General features: G+C 49.5%; 1 protein-coding gene across 4 annotated transcripts in view; it reads left to right on the top strand.

The window, feature by feature from the left end:
• SMAD3 (SMAD family member 3) overlaps window positions 1-15,007 on the top strand; it is a 120,325-nt gene that overhangs the window by 21,354 nt on the left and 83,964 nt on the right. The window contains exon 1 of one of the 4 annotated variants that reach the window (XM_082447485.1): window positions 14,038-14,132. The exons of the other annotated variants lie outside the window; for them this stretch is intronic. The gene's annotated coding sequence lies outside the window, so the exon portion shown is untranslated. Of the gene's footprint in view, window positions 1-14,037; window positions 14,133-15,007 lie in introns of those variants that run through there. 4 annotated transcript variants of the gene reach the window in all.

The following is a 15,007-nucleotide window of genomic DNA, read 5'->3' on the forward strand; positions in this document are numbered from 1 at the left end:
CCTCTGTCGGGGTGACCTTTCTCCGGACAGAGAGAGCCCAGTGAACCGAGAAGGGCAGGCCCTTCCTCAGGGACCCTCAGCACCTGGCCGCGCAGAGCTCCCAGGAGACGCCAGGAGAGCATTTGACACACAGCAAACAGTCTTGAGTTGTGAGCACAGCCAACAACTTTCTCTTGCAAGGTAGGCTTTTTTTTTTTTTTTTTTTTTTGGCTGGGGGAAATGGCTGCTTTTGTTTTGTTTTTGTACTTCTGAAGACATCAGATTAGGAGCCCCCAGAGAGATGAGACAGAGACCCTGAAAACCACACACCCCTTCCCGGTCAGCTCTGCCTGCCTGACCACCATTGCTCCCTGGCTGCTTTTTCAATGCGCTGTCCTTTCCCCCGCTTTCTTCTCCCTGTGAGCCTCTTGGTGATTCTGAATAGCAGGAAAAGCAGCCAAGTGTCCTCCTGTCTGTGACCTTCGTCTGCCCCCTCCTGCGGGCGGGGTGGGGAGGGGACGTGGAGCATACTTGAGGGTTTGCAGAGCGCTTTCCCATGGTCCTGTCTTCACAGCAGCCCTGGGGGAGGCAGGGAAGTGGTCTCACCCCTGTCTCGTAGGTGACGGGGACAGTCTCTGTGTTAGTGGAGAAGCAGCGACAGAGGCCCTTCCTCCAGTTCTTCGACGGGGTCGTTCTTTTACCGCACCGAGTGGCCTCACAAATAAATGCACGAGGTGTGTGTGCTCGCCAGGGTTCCCGGTATATCCCTCCGACGATAACAGACTCTTTTCCAACCGCTGTCACTGGGAAGGGGAGACACCACCATGACCTTTCATGTACTGTATTTTACAGTTTACAAAGTGCTGTCACCTACCTGATTTTATTTCATCTCTGTGACAATCTCTGGAGGTAGATGCTAGTCCAGACGAGCAAAGGGAGCCCTGGAGATGCTGAGTGACTCAGCCCGAGGCCCCCAGCTGGTCAGTGGCCCAGTGGGAAGCGGGTAGCACCAGCTGGATGGGGAAGTGAGAGTCCAGCGGAGCAGGGGGTGGTGAAACCAGCAGTTGGAGGCGTTGAGTTTTGCTGTTGTTGCCTCCGAAGCCGCACAGGGACATGGTTCCTGACCTGACCCTCCCCTGGAGGGCCTGACTGTGGATGTCCTACCCTGAGTGGAAGCCTGGACCCCCAAGTGTGAGGCGGAGGTACAGATAGGCCGAGCGAAGGGCTACCCCGAGGGAGTGGGGACAGGCTGTTTGGGAGTGGCTGGAATCGGGGTTCACCCTGCTCGGCTCACACTACCGCGAGGCCGACTTGGCAGGGCGTGTGCAAGGAAGACGGCACTTCAGAGCAGGGCGCCTCTCCTGGGGTAGTAGGAAGACCTGGAGTCTGACAGATTTTGCTGAAAATCCCAACTCTGCGACTTAGTAGCTGTGGGCTCTGGGGACACTTGCAACACTTTGAACCTCAGCTTGAGGGTACTCACTCTGTCCTTCAGAAGCGTGGGGTCCCTGCCACAGTCTGGGTCATACACAGTAGGTACTCCCCGGGTCAGAAGTGACTTGATAGGTTATCTAGTCCAACCCCTTCAACAGATGGAAACTGAGGCCCTGAGAGGAACAGGGACTTGCCCACGATCACAGTGAATGTGCGGCAAAGCTAGAGTTCGAGCAGGTCTCTTGATCCCCCTGCCGGGGTGTTTTGTTTGTTTGCTTGTGCTTTGCCTGAACCCGGGGTAGCTTTTCTTGTTAGTTCACATCCTGGCCGATAGCCCTGTCCCCGAGTAGGTAGTTTTCTTATGGAGTCAGCCAGCACCCAGGGATGAAAGTGTAAGGCCTCTGATGTCAGGTTCTTAGGGAGAGGAGAACGGGTGGGAGGATGGGGCAGAGCGGTAAACACTTTTTGATGCTTGCCTGATGTGAACCATCCTGGTTTTCCAAGAATGCTCGATGGTAAGCATGGTGCTGACGCTGAAATGTTCCACTCAGAGTTTTGGAGAGTAGACGTACATTTCTCGTAAAGCCCTTGATGCTTCTCTCTGCTGCGTTCCCCACCCCCATTTCCCTAGGGCTTTAAATCATCTTTGGCTTGGGGTTGAAAGTAACCCATTACAGTGGTGAGCCTCGTGGTCCATTTTGTGCAGTGTTGTCAGGCTAAAATATTATAAACAGACCACCAAACTGTGTTTGGTCCAAGGCCAAGAACCTCCTTCTCCACTTGAGCGTTTGATTATCTGCTGCAGTGTTCAGCTTTGAGTTCAGTGCAGGAATCCAGCATAATTTCTTATATTGTTACCATCTGGTTTTGTGGAGTCTTGCTTTTGATTTTAGTTGTGCCCTTTGGGAGAGAGAAACCCTACAAGTGGTGGGAAAATAAGATCCCCCTTCCGCACCCTGGCACCCCAGGCACACACACGTTGCTGCCATGGTGCTTGGTGGATGTGGCTGAACAGAATCCTCTGAGTTTCTGAACATCCTTTTTCATTCTTCCTGCTCTCCCAGCAGTCCCCGGGCCCTTGGCTCCTCCAAAGGGATTGCTCAGATGGGTCCCAGCTCAGAGCCTGACCTGAGATGGAGCTGCCTCCACGGTAGTGAGGGCTGAAGGTGGTTTGGGGTGTTGCCCAGTGTGACCCGCCCTGTCCCGGAGACCAACATTGTGGTGATACGTTATGTGACCTCATTAACAAGTGAGTCACTTGCCCCCAGATAACCACCGGTACTTTCAGGGGGAACTGCTAGTATCATTGTGGCTGTGGCCATGGTTTCTGCAAAAGAAGGTGTTTTTAGAAATGAAGGTACAGCGACTGGTCTCCTTAGATTTGTTGTCATGGGCTCCTGGCTCCCCAACCTTTTCCTTATCAAGACTCACTTTGTTTTCTCTTAAACCATGTGCTTGGTACCAGTTTTAATATTAGTAATTGATAATAAATAACTGACACTCTTCTTACATTCTTGGAAGACAACCTTCATATTGTTACCTCTTTTAATTTTTCCATGTCACCTTCTAGAGTTGTCCGTTGGCATAAGCATTTTTGTGTAGCTGTAATCAGAGTATGTTAGTAAGTCTAAACAGGAAAGCAGGAACACCATCAAGTATTTACCACAAAGGGAATTTAATACAGGCCTTTGTTACACAGGTGATAAAGAAGCTGAGAAGCCAAACATGGAAAGGCGAGGTGACCCAGAGCTTAGTGGCAGGAGATCACTGCTGCCTATAGGCTGGAGGGACCAAGGGAAGAGGTGGTGTGACCAGAGCCCAGGGTCAGGGTCAGCGGTGGGCCTATGTAGAGCAGATGCAGCTGCTTCTGTTAGAAATGCCCACCCAAGGCAGAAAGGGAGAGAGGGGAGAAATGTCCTGGCCGCTCCCTTCCCCCCCACCTTCCACTGTCCCACAAGTTCCTGCTGTTGTCCAAACCCCCCAGTAGCCCCCTGACATGAGGCCTAGAAAGTCAGGAGTCAGCCCTGGGGATACAGAGCAGAAGACAGGAAGATGAGGAAGGGATTAGAGGACACACAGCACCTGGACCAGCCTAGGGTGCCAGCCTCCTGTTCTAATTTGACATTGTCATAAGCATTTCCTTGTGTCTCCACATGGTCTTCTTAGTTACACATTATTTCAAGTAGGTGTACCAGAGTTAACCTAACCATTGGGAGAGTGCTTAAATTGATGATAAATCAGCAGTTCTCAAATTGTGGTCCCCAACCAGAAAGTATCAACATCACCCAGGAACTTGTTAGAGTATCAGGCCTTACTCCAGACCTTCCTACTCAGAACCCCTGGGGGCATGGCCCAGAAGAAGTCTGTGTTTCCTCTGGAGGATGCTGACACACATTAAAATTTGAGAACCACTGTTACAGGTGATCCTGCACCTCACTAAAGGTGGGGACAGGATACTGAGGGTACTGTTGGTCAGGGGTCTTTATAGAGAGAAGTGTGGTGTGGAAGAAAAGGCCCAAGACTCCAGGGCTGTACACCTCTAGGGTCAGGCCTTTTTCCTGCCCCTTAACTTCCCTGGGTGATTCTTTTCTATTTTGTTCAACAGCTAAAAATATCAGGTCATACCAGTGGTGGTATTATGAGGATTAAATGAAATAATGGGCATGATGTTCCCTATATGTTGGGTCTTCTGGAGGTTTGGGGAAGGAAATGTGGCAATAGCAGCCCACTTCTGGGCCATAGGAAATTGGCCCTGGTGCCAGTACCTGAGGGGTGTAGTCTAAAAGTCAATGATGAACACTTAGGAGGTTGAAAGTGAGCTTTTTTTTTTTTTTTTTTTTTTTTAAAGTTTTAATTTATTGATTGATTGATTGCTTGATTGCTATGTTGGGTCTTGGTTTCTGTGCTAGGGCTTTCTCTAGTTGCGGCAAGCGGGGGCCACTCTTCATCGCGGTGCGCGGGCCTCTCACTATCGTGGCCTTTCTTGTTGTGGAGCACAGGCTCCAGACGCACAGGCTCAGTAGTTGTGGCTCACGGGTCTAGTTGCTCCGCGGCATGTGGGATCTTCCCAGACCAGGGCGCGAACCCGTGTCCCCTGCATTAGCAGGCAGATTCTCAACCACTGTGCCACCAGGGAAGCCCGAAAGTGAGCTTTAAGGCAATAGGAATCTTGGGCTGAGAGTTCCATATCTGTAGTCAAGCTTCCCCTCCCCACCCCGTTTTTATTAGTGGTGCTGACCTGACTCTGTGATCACCACTATCTTGTCACTCTTTCTTGTCTGGCCATTTGGTGCCGTGGAAAGGACCCTGGTCTCAGGCCAGGACCCCTGGTTTCCCGTGCTGGCTGTGTCTTCTTGGGCATGTCACTTACCTGAGCTGCACTTTTCATATTTGTAAAATGTCCCCGCTCACTGACCATGGTGCAGATCAGGTGGGATGATGGATGTGAAATCGGCCTTGAACCTTAGTGGACCCCTTGAATATAAAGCTTTAGGGTCCACACCTCCACCGGGGCCCTTTGCCAGCCTTGCCATCTCCATAAACCTCTTATTCTACTCCCAAAGCAGGAGGTGCTTCATCCAGCGAAGGCAGGCATCTGGGTGCATCCTTGTTCTAACAGTGACCTGTAGGAAGGCACCAGGCCAGGGATCTTCCGCACATCTTTCTCTCTCAATCCTCCCAGCAACCTTACCGAGGAGGGAGTCTTACAAGAAGTAACCAAGGCCCAGATAGCTGAAGAGGAAGGATGTAAACAAACCCAGTCCTGAGGGGACAGACAGAGGCCCAGTTGGCCTCAGAGCCATCCACAGAGTTGCTATTACTAAGAAGGGAAAGAGGAACTGGGTAAAGGCTCCTGCTGACTTATGGTGATATATCAGGCCTGCAAGTATTGTGGATGCAATTGACAAGCCAGTTGGAGCTGGCTGGGAGGCTGGCTCCCCAACAGAGACCCAAGCAGCCAGTGTTCCCATCTTATTGCCTCTGGCAGCACCTGAGAGAAACCTGTTGGACCAGTGGGAGGACCAGCCGGCATCCTCCTGCAGATCTGGGTGCCTTCCATATTTAATGGCTGAGGAAGCTGAGGCTTAGAGGAGTCAAATGGTTTACCTGAGGTCACCCAGGCCAGGAATCTGAGTCCAGATCGCATCCTTTCTGGTCCAGGGCTCTTTGCATGACCCCAGGTGTTTCCTAGATCCAGGCGTGACCAGCACTTGGCAGTTTTCCATAAGCTTTCCCAGCCGTCCTCTGGGGGTCCTCAGGGTAGGCAGTAGGTCTGCCTGAGGCGGCCGGCGTTGGGTGGTCTGCGGTGTGACAAGTCCAGTGAATCAGCCTAAATCCGGGGGAGGTCAGAAGATGCGTCATCCTCCAGCCAGCAAACATTATCCTGCTGTTTGGGTTGCAACTAGAAGTGACCAGGATGGGATGTGAAGCCTCTGGGACGGGAGGACACGCTGCTTCCATTCATCCCACCCTTGGGGGTCAGTGGGGGCCGTCTTCCCACCGGTTAGCTCCTCCCAGGCAGGACTGAGGGCGTCTACCTAGCCATCTCCTAACGTAGACTCAGCACTAAACAATCTTATTGTGCAAGCTCTGCTCAGAATCGCTGCCCTGAGGAGAAAGCTGGGGCAGGGCAGGGCGGGGCAGGGTGTGTTAACATGGAACCGGGCCTGCTCAGGCAGGTCCTAAGGACTCTAAATAACTGTGTTGGAGGCAGGACCTGAGCTTTTAACTCAGTAAATACACGGTATTTCGAATATAGCCCGGATGATCTGAGGATCACAATTACCTGAGATCTGCTTTACAGGCATTTAGGGAAACAAACGGGGCTGCGCTAACCTAGGTAAGGATCCTGCCCCACACCTTACACTGAGGTATCTCAGTGAGGCCTTCGCGGTAATTCTTTATTTAAATCCTGGCAGGCTGCAACTGACTTAATGTTCCAGAACTTTTGGAGTCGGTCGCTCTCTTTTTTCTTTCCTTTCCTGGACTTCAGTGCACTTGAGTTTTAACCCAGCTCTGCTAGCGGCCTCTGGGCGGATGTGGGCTGCATGGAGGGGTGTCTAGAAAACTCTTCCATGTGTCTCCTCTACCCTCCACACTACTCACAGAAAACTTCACTCCTGATGCTTCCGATAACTAGGGTGTGTGTGTGTGTGTGTGTGTGTGTGTGTGTGTGTGTGTGTGTGTGTGTGTGTGTGTGTGTGTGTGTGTGTGTGTGTGTGTGTGTGTATGTGTGTGTGTGTGTGTGTGTGTGTGTGTGTTGGGCTGGGGGGTACGGTGATTTCCCCACACCCAGCAATGCTCATATTCTCAGGACACCAGCTGGATAGTAACAGTTTAAGTCAATTCTGGCACTCTCTACCTGCAGATAGCATCAGATCCCACAGATAAGAGCTCAGTCCCACAAGCCTGCTGCCCTCCCCCCCCCCCCCGCCTAACTTCAGATGCCAATCACAAGTCCAGGTTGACACCTGTGCTTCTGACCCACCAGCTATTGATCAGAGGTTCCCACTGCCCCCTCCTAGGGTTCAGTTAATTTGCTAGAGTGGCTCGCAGGACTCAGGAAAACATTCTACTGGTTTATTATAAAGGATATAACTCGGGAATAGACGCGTGGCAGAGATGCACAGGGCGAGGTATGTGGGAAGGAGCTTGAAGCATCCGTGCTGTCTCTGGACATGCAGCTTTCCCCTCATCTCCACGTGTTCACCGACCCAGAAGCTCTCTGAACCCGGTCCTTTTGGGTTTTTATGGAGGCTTCATTACGTAGGCATGATTGATTAAATTATTGACCGTTGGTGATTGATTCAGCCTCTAACCTGTCTCCCTTCTCTGGAGGTGGGGGCAGAGTTGGGGGGGCTAAGGCTGAAAGTTCCTACCTTCTAAGCACAAGGTTGGTTTCCCTGGCAACCGGCCCCTTATCCATGGAGGCTTTGCATAAACTCAGGTGTGGTCGAAAGGGGCGTGTTATGAATAACTAAAAGATGCCCATTTCACCTTTATGGCTCTGGAGCTATTTCAGGAACTGGGAATAAAACTATTACAACAAAAGATACCCCTATGGCTCTTATATAGGAAATTACAAGGATTTTAGGAGCTACGTTCCAAATACATATTTCTTACTATAAATCACAATATTACAAGCAGCCTCAGCGGGGGCTGGTGATAAGCCCAGAGAAGACAGCCTGAGTTGGCTGGGCGGGTCTTGGGCAAGTCACATCACTTCTCGTGCCTCAGTTTCTCCAGCAGTAAAATGGGAATAATGATTGCTGTCTCTTAGGGTTGTTGTGAGATTGAGTTAATGCATATACAAAGCTTAGCGCAGTTTGTCACCTTGCTAAGAGTCGGTACATGGTTGGTCCCTTCTTCCCTTCCCTTGGTGTTTACCAGATCGAAAGATGCTGGTTGCCCACCTAACCTGCTTTACTGTGTTGACAAAGGAACTGTCACACAATATGGCAGCCTCAGAAAGGGTGAAAAATGCCAGGGAAGTGTTTCAGCCCATCAGGTGCTGAGGTGGGTAAGCTTTGTAATACAGATCCTTTTTGTGTTTCAGTATTGGAGCCTGTTGCTAACATTTCTTGGACCCACAGACTCTGGGGGTGGGGACTTAAGCTAATTTGGCTTTAGACCGACCTGCCAGCACAGGAGAGGATAGACTTGGTGGTGGTCTTGAGGCTGCCCTTGACACAGGTATGCCTGGCATCAAGGCCAGCTTCACAGGCACGCGGTATGTGATGTCACAGAGCCCCACGCTCAGGAGGGCTCTGTGCTTGGTTTAATGCCTGTTGTTGACATCTTGAGATTCTTCATTTTCTTTGAGCTGGTGTTTTGTAAGCGAAGCCCAATAGACAGTGGACATGCATGTGAGGTAGGAGCGATCCACTCTGACAGTCCTGAGCTTGAACCAGAGCTTGTTTGGGATACAGAAAGAAGGTGATGTCATTCTAAGAAACATCAACCACCAAGGAATCCCGTCATATGCTTTCTTACTCGTGTCGCTTCCCGGTGTTAGCTAATCCCTTACCCTGAAAATGATGACATACAATGGAAAGGAAAGATCAGGCAGCCCAGAGTGCCTTTTCCCTTCAGCTTTTCCCTACTCATCAGTAAGCAGCAAGGGGGGAGTGTTGGTAGAATGTGCACCTATCAAGAAGTGAAGTGAAAACAGTGGAGTTCGTTTTAGGCAGTGTTGCTTTTTTTCTGGTAAGTCATACGATGTATATGTGTATCTAAGCCGTGAAATACAAATGGTGCAATTTTGATGATTTCACATACTAGTTAAATGCTCTTTTGTTTGCATTCAGAACTTGGCATTGCACGATATAAACATGAATGGCAAGATTCATGCCAATAATTTAAAATTTTAATATTTCTTGACTTAGAATGATATTAAATAGGGAAAAAAACCCAAACAAACCAAAACAAAAACCCACTGTCACAAGTCAAGAGAGAGACTCTGGAAGAAAGGGGAAAAGTGTTAGATTTTAATACCATTAATGATACTGTTTTCCTGCTTTTTGCTCAGAGGGCTCTACACTGTCATTTTGCACTGCACCCCACAAATTACGTAACTGACGCTGGCTAGCATCCTGGGACCGGGGGTCTCAGGCTGGTCTTGTACACACAGGTCCTTTGCTAGATCTACTCTCTTCCGGGTTGCAGAGCCAAGAAACAACATATGGATAAGTGAGCACTGGCACTTACTCTGAAGATTCCAGGCTGTTCCAGGTGATGGTGGGTCTGTTGTTGATAGAGATCACAGTTGAGGAATTTCAGAGGCTACAAACATACCCTTGTTGGAGATGTTATGGGGTCCTGCTGTGCATTCACTCTTGCAAATTGTTGAGCAGCCTAGTGTAGGGGCGCAAGCCAGTAGTGGGCTGAGAAGACCCCCACTTGGAATCCCAGCTCTGGCTTGGTGTCCTGGGGCAAGTCGTTTCTTCCTGGATCGGTTTTCTGATCGGGCAGTCCTCAGTCTCTCAGTTGTAGTGTAGCTGTTAAGAGTGTGAGCTACTTGGAGGCCGAATTCTTGGGTCAAATCGCATCTCCACCTCTTAACTAGTTATTGGACCTTAGGTAGGTTGTTCAAATCCCCTGGACCCTCAGTCTCCCTGTCTGTAAAATGGTATGAAATGAGTGCAGGGAAAGGAGCGAACATTGTGTTCTGGTACATGGTGTTGAATATATGATAGCAATGGTCATGATGGTGAAAAGGTCAGAAATAATCCTTAGATGTTCTAGGACCAAAGGATTAGCATCTTCAGGGTCTAACTTGAGAGATTCTGTATGAGAGCCCGGGGAGCCTCTGCCTCAGACTTCTAAGCAGCTCTTTAGACTGTGTGGCTTTTTGTTTTTTTGTTTTAAATATTTATTTATTTGACTGCACTGGGTCTTAGTTAAGGCATGCGGGATCTTTAGTTGCGACATGTGAGATCTAGTTCCCTGACCAGGGATTGAACCCGGGCCCCCTGCATTGGGAGCGTGGAGTCTTAGCCACTGGACCATCAGGGAAGTCCCTAGACTGTGTTTTTAGAAGTTACCAGAATGAGAGAAAAATTGTTGTGTTTGGAATTTGAAGATCTGGGTCCTTGTCCTTCCATCCTCTGTCATCCCGAGTCACGTGACTTCTGACAGTCCCTTCCCCACCAAGCCTCACTTTCTTCACCTGTGAAATGGGTCTGCCTGCCTTACAGGTTGGGGCCCATTTGAGATGACGTATGTAGCAATCTTTCTTTAGCTTCAATTCAAGGTGCTGTGTTGGGAAGAACTCTCTGGTGGATCCTCAGTATTCATTTAAATCTTGCTCACTAGTGTCAGGAGGTAAGCAGCAGCTACTTTGCTTGGGCCTCAGTCCTTGATCTCTGAGACCAGCGATGTACCATAAACTGTCCCAGGAGCAGGTTAAAAAAGAAAGAAGGAGGGAGAAAAAAAGAGAAAGCAAACCAGCAGAATTTGGAATTGTTCCTCAAACCACAATCGCAGGTTTCAGGGACTCGGAAAGGGGTGCAGCCCAGCCTTGTGGGCGAGAAACGTCAGATGTTGGGAAGAGAAAGGCCTCTCTTACTGTAGCAGGGTTTCTCACCGGCCCCTGCCTATTAAGCCCCGGTAGCTTGTCACTCCCTGGCTAACAGCTTGGCAGCACAGAGGCAAACCACAGAGTACATTTGAGGCCCAGATCTGCTCATTTCGAGGGTGGGGCCGCGTTTTTCTCCTGCCACAGAGAGCTAATTAAAGAAAACAAGCTATGGGAGTTGGGAGAGGACTGGCCACAGAGCACTTGGGGAGGATTGCTTTGGTTGTAGAGGCCTCCACAGCCCCCGGAAAACAGGTGGAAGCGGGCATCCGGGCCCCCGTGCATCCCCAGTGGAGCTCCGAGAGCCCACTGGGAGACCTGGATGCCGACAATAGGGGGGCCTGCATGGGATGGGAGAGTGATCTTGGTCTGTGAGGGGACCAGCTGGAAGAAGTTCAAGCTACCCGTCAAAGTGGGACAGTGTTTTGAAATGCTTCACAAATGTTGACTTGTGCCCCAAATTGTGGACAGAGCCTACGTTAGTTCTGTAACAGGAATTCACTTCTCTGTGGCACTTTTGATTCTGGTACCAGCCTTATTAGGGAAAGTGGCTGTGACTTCTTTATTCCCCAAGAGTAGAGTGACACTCAGAGGTGGCTCTTCAGAGTCTCAGGGCTGGAAAGTGGGGTAAGGACTCAGGACTTCTGTCTCCAGATGGAGCCTGCTGATTACAAGGAGAGGGGAAAGCAAACATCAGTCCCACTGACTTGGAACAAACACTGTCGTCCAGGATTAGAGCCCGACTCTTTAACAGCCGCGCACTGTTTTATGGAGAAGGTCTGTTGCTAAAACAGTGATGGTGTAAATTGAATTATGTTTTAAGTGTACCAGGAAAACCATTTCAGGGAATCCTGTTGTGAGTCATTTTGAAAAATGAAGAATTACACTGTCTCCCCAGCAATGTTCTATTTTGGTACATTCAAGGAGCAAGATGGTTTACAAGAGGGGTCCCACTGTTTTGCTAGCTTGTGTTGTTGCCGCCTACAACAGGATGGTTTACTTCTCAGGTGCTCCGAAGGGTTCACACATCCTGGAGAACTGGGGGAAGACGTAGTACACGGGCAGAATGTTTTGATTCACTTATTCGAAGAAGCTGGGGCCTGTGTAGGGCCTCAGGGGGCATCCAGGCCAGTGATTCTCGAGTGAGGAGTGCTATGAGGAATTTTTTTAGTGATGGTAATGACGATGAGAATGAAGCTGTTGTTAATTAAGCACTTAGTATCTACCTGGGACCTTACATAGATTATCTCACTTAATTATTACTACTAATAATACTGAAGTTCGTGAATGATTTCCTTAGCAGTTAATTCAAAGGCATATTCCTTTGTACAATGGAATATTTTTCAACCAAGAAATGAAGTACATGCTGCAGCATGGATGAACCTTGAAAACGTTATGCTGAGTGCAAGAAGCCAGGCGCACTAGGCCGTGTGTTGTATGATTCCATTTACGTGAACTATCCAGAATAGGCCAATTCATAGAGATAGAAAGCAGATTAATGGTTGCTAGGGGGTTGAGATGAGGTGGAATGGGGCGTAGTGACTGCCTCATGGGTACAGTGTTTTCTTTAGGGGTGATGAAAATATTCTAGAAGTGAATAAATATGATGGTTGCACAACATTGTGCATGAACTAAATGCCATTGGGTTGTACACATTAAAATGGTTAAAGTGGTAACTTTTTACGTTATGTGCATTTTATCACAATGTATATTTTAATCAGTGTATTTTTCTCATGGTGGCTCTCTCACCGACTTGGGTTCAGATATGCTGTGTTGAGTGGGAGAGAAAGGGAGGGGGTCGTTCATGTGTGCAGTGAGGCTGAAGCAAGCTTAGGGCTTTCCAATTCAGGCTCCACCTTTAGGAGGAACCAGAGACCCAGAGAGGGCGAGTGACTCACCCAAGGGCACAGAGCAAAGTACCTGGAGTTGGGATATAGATTCTAGCCTTTCTCACTTTTCATCAGGAAAATCACAATGGGAAAGTGCTTTTTGTGCCGCTGGGTAAATTCTGGGCTGCAGAAGTTCAGCTCTGTTCCACCTGGTGTTTTGTACCTTCCTTGGGTTCCTGGAGAAACTGTTCGTCCCTCGCCGGTGGAACAGCCCCTGGACTGACTCAGCCGTCAGGAGGCCCTCCGCCAAAGACCTGGGTTGTGTCCCTGGGCGTGTGTCTAGAACAATGCCAGTTGTGCTGCTTAATTTCGGCATTGAGCAAAAGGAACCAATTATGTGTGAACACATACGTTTGGTGTTTGATGGGAGACTTACCACGTGACCCTGCTTCTTCTTTTCTTTTCTTGTTGACTGTGAACATCTGACACTACAGGAAATAAGAAACTTTCCAGTACCTAATTTGTGCTCACTCTACTTTCAAACCCTCTTGGCCCCAGCACAGGGTAAATGAAACTGTAGCTTATAGTAATATTTATGTATGGGAGTCAATGAGCTGTTTAAATGCTTGAATGTCAGAAAAGGTTTCAAATTTAGCAAGCCCCCAGGCTCTCCCACCCTCTGGTTATGCAGTAGATAGGCCTGCCTACTCTCTTATGGCAGGCTCTAGCCTCCTGTCCCAGTTGGTGGCAAGACAGCGATGATGATGATGATGATGATGATGATGGTGCCATTTAAAGACACTGAGCTGTATGGAATTCAATGTATATTTAATCCTTAGGAGAAGGCAAATCAAGTTCCAGAATCTTGGAAGTTAATTAAACTCTTGGGAAGACCCATGGGCCAGGAATGACAGGACCCGAGTTTTATTAGTGACCTGACCTTAGCAAGATGGTCTAAAGTTTCTAAGCTGCAGCTTCCTCCTCTTGGCCTGTGAATAATATCCCAGCTTCTCCCACGTCCTGGATTTGGTGTGAGCATCTGAGTGAGGTGATGGATGTGAAAGTGCTTCGTTAGCTGTCGAGGCGCTTACCGAGGTGGTTTATGAAGCCATGGGGCCGAGGGACTGAAAGAAAGAGTGAAGAACTAATGCGAACTGGTTTGTGTTGGGAGCAGTGGAGCAGAATTGGCCTTCACTTTCCGGGGAGCCTTATCGTGGGAAGCAGCACTTGGCGTGCATGGTTATTTATTTCTGCCATCAGATCAGCAGGGTTCTGAGGCCCCTGCTCTGTCGAAGGCAGTGTGAGTAAAACCCAGTTCCTGCCCTCCAGGAGTTCACAGTGTAATTGTGTTTTCGTGGGTCACCTGGAAGGTGAGCACTTGAGAAGGGAGTGCAGGTGACCCGATGCAGCCCCCAGGCCTACCACCCACTGCTGTGCTATTCAAATCAGAGTCCTTGGGGAAATATGTGTGTGTGTGTGTGTGTGTGTGTGTGTGTGTGTGTGTGTAGGATGAGTCAGATTTACCCACTGTTATTTCCCTTTTGAAACTCGTTATACTCACACACACACACACACAGCAGTCATGCACTTGCTCAGAAGTGTGTGAAAACCACATAAAATGTGCAAAATGTGGCCCTTTTGAAAGTATGTCTGACATCCGCCTTCCCTGGAGCAGGGATGGATTTGTGAAGGTTCCGATCTTTTCTCATCTGCAGGAACTTTGTGTTTGCCCCAGGTGCTGGCTCAGGACCAGCCCAGGCTGACTTGTGTGGGTGAGGTACAGATGTGAGCAAGGCCCCGGGGAATTCTGTTAGGTGAGTTCTGACCCTCTTGGTGGTCCTGGTTGGTCTGTAGCAGGCGGTGGCCTAGGACGGGCTGGGCAGAACCGGACAGGACACCCTGTATTTCTGTAGACAAGGTACTCAGGGCCCATCGCGCTTGGTATTTAAAATCCTCTAGGGCTGACCGTTTTGTGGGGTTAACCTTGTGTCTGGCCCTCTTCTCCCACCAGCTGAGGCCCCTCATAACACCCCCCCACCCCAAACCAGCCCGCCGTCCCCACGCCCACCGCCTGGCTGGGGCTCACCCTTAACGTTTCCTGGGGTGCGTTCCCCAACTCCTCTGTCCCTTTCTGCCTTTAAAACTTAGAAGTGAGTCCCACCTCCTCTGTCACATTTTCCTTGACTGTTCCAGCTCACTGTGACCACCTCCCCTTTCTCTAAATGGTCTCCTGAATCACTCCTGGGTCTGGCACATAGTACATAATATTTTTGAACGCATGAGTTTGGCCCTTCTCCGTGGGAGATAGCTTGTCTGTGTGTCCTTCATCCTCCCAAATGTGATCACCACCTTACCTCGTACAGGAGCTGTGTCTCAGGCTCGTTTTTTCGCTCCTGCCCCACTTCCCGCCACCCTGTGGAAGAGGGGTAGACAGGCCTGGCCACTTCTTCCTGTTCGATGTGGCTTCAGACCTGTCACAGCCTCCATGGGACTCATTTTATACCACACACCGTGTGGATAGGAAGAGCCACCCTGCCTACACCGAAGGCGACTGTGATGATCGGGAGAGAGCGAGGGATGGGAGAGAGTTTTGCAAAACTGCAGAGCACTGCGCAGACATGAGTTGTTAATGGCCTTGTGGGTATTCTGTCAATAGCTGTGGCCTGACATTAATGCTGGCTTGAGCAAG

The sequence above is a fragment of the Balaenoptera physalus genome (assembly GCF_965194825.1).
Source record: "Balaenoptera physalus genome assembly, chromosome: 2".
NCBI lineage: Eukaryota > Metazoa > Chordata > Mammalia > Artiodactyla > Balaenopteridae > Balaenoptera > Balaenoptera physalus.